The sequence below is a fragment of the Penaeus monodon genome, chromosome 14, assembly GCF_015228065.2.
Source record: "Penaeus monodon isolate SGIC_2016 chromosome 14, NSTDA_Pmon_1, whole genome shotgun sequence".
Lineage (NCBI taxonomy): Eukaryota > Metazoa > Arthropoda > Malacostraca > Decapoda > Penaeidae > Penaeus > Penaeus monodon.
In genome coordinates, this window is record NC_051399.1 from 3,792,952 (window position 1) to 3,797,951 (window position 5,000).

Genomic DNA, 5,000 nt, shown 5'->3' on the forward strand with positions numbered 1-5,000 from the left:
CTCCTCCCCCACTTCCCCCCCAACTCTCTCCCTCCTCCCTCACTTCCCCCCCAACTCTCTCCCTCCTCCCCACTCTCTATCTCTTTATGAAAAAAAAATCATAGCGCTTATCATACAACGAAGACAAAGAATCACGACTCAATTCTAAAAAAAAAAGGAGAAGTCAGCCTCATTCTGAAAGTCTCAGTATCTGCATCCATCTCCTGATCTGTCACTCCATCTGTCTCTGTCTCGTATCAAGACATAACGCTCATTGTACCCCCGTCTCTTCCTTCTTCTCGTTTTTTCTCGTTTTTTTTTCTCTCTCTCTACTTTCTTAACGATTCGTCCTCATTGATATCTACATCAGTCTACCTGTCTACCTGTCCCCTTTCTTGTTTTTTTTTTTCTACCAGACTCTACTTTCTTAACGATTCTTCTCCACTGATATCTAAATAGGTCTACCTGTCTACCTGTGTCCTTTCTTGTTTTTTTTCTTTCTACTAGACTCTACTTTCTTCACGATTCGTCTTCATTGATATCTACATCAGTCTACCTGTCTACTGCCTCTCTCTCGCTCGTCTTGGTCCTTGTGTCGTGATAGAGGTCGGGGGGGGGGGGGGTGTAAGAAGGTGCGTTTGTCTCAAGATGTTCCGCTGTGTGTGTGTGTGTGTGTGTGTGTGTGTGTGTGTGTGTGTGTGTGCGTGTGTGTGTGTGTGTGTGTGTGTGTGTGTGTGCGTGTGTGTGTGTGTGTGTGTGTATGTATTTTTTTTCTTCTTTTTATTCTTCTTCTTTCTTTCTTTTTCTCTCTTTTTTTCTTTTCTTTTTTCCTTTTTTTGTTTTTATTATTATTTTTTTTGAGGCATTCGTCGTTTTAATTACGGAATCTTTCCTTCTCCGTTTTCTTCATTACTTGTCTTATGTCTGTCTTTGTCTCTGTCTCTCCGTCGGCCTTTGACTATGTCTGTTTTTATATACATATTTTTGTCTAAAAAATCTCTGTCTCTGGCTCCTGTCTCTCTCTCTCTCTCATTAAATCCGTTTTTTTTTATTTTGTCTGTCTGTCTGTTTCTCTCTCACTCTCTCTGTGTCTCTGTATCTCTATCTTTCTGTCTCTGTCTCTCTATCTCTGTCTATCTGTCCCCCCCCTCTCTCTCTCTCGCTCCTTACTTTATTCTCTCTCTCTCTCTCTCTCTTCTGTTTTCATGTACATATATGTCTGTCTTTCAGTTCGACTTTCTTTCTCTTTCTCTCACTTTCTCACAATCTCTCTCCGCTTGTTTCATCATCATCATCATCATTTTCCTCTCCCTTCTTCCAACACAGCAAGAATCCGACCCATAATTGTTATATATCGAACCCTCCTCCTCCTCCTCCTCCCCGTCCCTCCTCCTATCCTGCTATTTCCCTCTTCCCCTTCCCCTCCTCCTCCTCTCTTCACCCTGTCTTCCCCTCTACCTCTTCCCTCTCCCCTCCCTTCCCCCCTCCTTCCCTCTTCCACCTCCTCCTCATCCCTTTCCCCCTCCCTTCCCCCTCCACCCCTTCCTCCCCCTCTCCCTCCCTTCCCTCCCCCTCCTCCTCATCCCTGTCACCCTCCCCCTCCACCCATCACCCTCCCTCCCTAAACCTCCTCTTCATCCTTCCCCCTCTCCCCCTCCCCCCTATCCCTCCTCCCCCCTATCCCTCCTCCTCCCCCCCTTTCCATTCCCCCCCTCTCGCCGCCCCCATCCCTCCTCCTCCCCCCCCTTTCCATTTCCCCCCCCTCTCGCCACCCCCATCCCTCCTCCTCCCCCCCCTTTCCATTTCCCACCCCCCTCTCGCCGCCCCCATCCCTCCTCCTCCCCCCCCTTTCCATTTTCCACCCCCCTCTCGCCGCCCCCTCCTGAGAAATCCTCCTAAGACGATCAGCAGGGACTTAACGCCGCCATTTAAGGTCAGCCTTCAGCAAAATTAGAGGCAGCGGAGAACCTTCTGGATGAGGGCGATATTGGCCGGCCTCTCGGTGGGGGGTCGGAGGGGGGGAGGGGGTTGGAGGGAGGGGGGAGGGGGTTGGAGGGAGGGTGGGGAGGGGGGGGTTGGAGGGTGGGGAGGGGGTTAGAGGGAGGGTGGGGAGGGGGTGGGGTTGGAGGGGGGAGGGGGTTGGAGGGAGGGGGGAGGGGGTTGGAGGGAGGGTGGGGAGGGAGGGGTTCGAGGGTGGGGAGGAGGTCACGGGATTTCTCCTTCTCTCGCTCGCTTTTCTGTTTCCTGTCTCTCATGCTATATATATATATATATATATATATATATATATATATATATATATATATATATATATATATATATATATATATATATTGTGTGTGTGTGTGTGTGTGTGTGTGTGTGTGTGTGTGTGTGTGTGTGTGTGTGTGTGTGTGTGTGTGTATCCATCTATCTATTTATCTATCTATCTATCTATCTATCTATCTATCTATCTATCTATCTATCTATCTATCTATCTATCTATATATATATACATACATATATATACATATACATATATATATATATATATATATATATATATATATATATATATATATATATATACATATATATATATATATATATATATATATATATATATATATATATATATATATATATATATATATAAATAGATACACACACACACACACACACACACACACACACACACACACATATATATATATATATATATATATATATATATATATATATATATATATATATATATATATATATATATATATATATATATCACAGGTTTCACAGGTTCCCTTCTATTTTCTCTCTAGTTATCTATTTATTTATCCTATTTTCTTACAGTCATTGCTTTTCTTTTATTTCTTTACTTTCCCTCTTTTCTCCTATTCCATTTTTATCATTTTCTACCATTTCATCATCCCTGAGACGTAATTTCTATCCACTCAAAAAAAATCGACATTATCGTACATCTTCCGGCGCTTTGGGTGTCGTAGCGCAAACCATAAATTGTCGCGCGAAATTTCCTCACGTGAAATTCACATAAACAAAGGCAATAATCTACTTCTTTTTATTGTAAAGTCTCGTCATGAGCTTTTGCGCCGGGATATTGTTTTCGTTTTCACTATCTCTGCTTCGCATGCTTATGTGGTAGGAAAATAAATTAGAAAAAAAAAACGTTTCTTCCATTCTCTTCAAAGAATTTAATAAAACACATCGTTCAGTTGATATAATCTTCAGGGATGACTGAAGAAGATTGGAATAAGCACGAGAGCAACGATATGGTTAGAGTAAATATTCTCATTCTCATTATTATAAAAACAAAAAACATGGACGCATGATCAACGTAAAGTAATATGAATGCTTAATAGACAAACGAGAGGATGGAGTGAAAGATAGTCGAGGAAAACATAGAGAGAATAGATAGACAAAGAGACAGGAAAGAAAATAATGGTGATGATAATATTGAAATAATAGTAGCAATGATAATAACAACAACGATAATAATGATAATAATAATAATTGTAATCATTATCATCATCATAATAATAATAATGGTAAAGTAATAATGATGATGATGCTAATGATGCTAATGATATTAATGATAATGATAATAATGGTAATGATAATACTAATTATGATAATTATAATAATAAATAATGATAACAACAATAATAACAACAATATGGTACTACTACTAATAATGGTTCTAATAATATTAATAATAATAACAATAGTAAGAATAATTATAATGGTAATGATAAAAATAATAATGATGATGATGATGATAATAATAATAATAATAATAATAATAATAATAATAATGATAATAATAATGACAGTGATAATGATAATAATAATATAATACTAATACTAATGTTGTAAATGACAATAATAACGATAATGATAATAACAATAAAGATATCATGAACAATACCAATATCATTGATGATGGTGATAATAATAACAGTAACTCGTATACGAATAAAACTATGCATTCACTGTAAAGCACTGTGCCTGATGCAGTGAAATTTTCAATATAGTAACGATGATAATGAAAATGACAACAAAGCTTATGACAATAAAGTCAATAATGAAACTATCAATACCAGCAATAAAAGAAATGGTAACACAAAGAAGTTAAGAACAGCGAAAGTAATGATAATAATGATGACAACAATAACAACAATAATTAACAGAAACAACGAAAACAACAACAACAAGAGAAACAGTAATCAAAAAAATAAAATAAAATCGAGGCGGAGAGAGAAAGTCCCAGCGTCTAATAAAGAATAATGAAAACGGGTGGACAGGCAAGAGAAAAATGATAGAGTAAAGAGATACCTTGCAGTAGAGCAGCTTCTTATCTCGCCCAGTAGATAAGAGATATATATGACCTGAAACTCTCTTGTCTAATGGAGAGTTTCAGTTCGGGTCGCCGAGGTGGAAACGCTGCTGCTTCTTGCGTTTGGAGAGAGGGGAAAGAGAGGGGAAGGGAGAAGGGAAGGAGAGGGGAAAGAGAGGAGATAGAAGAAGGGAAAGAGAGGGGAAAGAGAGGAGAAGGAGAGGGGAAAGAGAGGAGAAGGGAGAAGGGAAGAAGAGGAGAAAGAAGTAAGGAAGGAGAGAGAAAGAAAGAGGGAAAGAGAGGAGATAGAAGAAGGGAAGGGGAGAGAAAAGAGGAGGGAAGAGGAGAGAAAGGAGAAGGGAAGGGGAGAGAAAAGAGGAGGGAAGAGGAGAGAAAGGAGAAGGGAAGGGGAGAGAAAAGAGGAGGGAAGAGGAGGGAAAGAACGATGAAAAGAGAGGAGAAAGAGCAAGGAAAGAAGAGAGAAAGAAAGAGGGAAAAATGAGCGGGAAAGAAGGAGGGAGGAAGGGGGAGAGAGGAGGAAAGGATAGAGAAAAGGGAAGGAAGAAGAGGAGAAAGAATTAAGGAAGGAGAGAGAAAGAAAGAGGGAAGGAGAGATATATAAGAAGGGAAGGAGAATGGGAAAGAGAAAAGGAAAGGATAGTGAGAAAGAAAGAAAGGAGAGAGGAAGGGA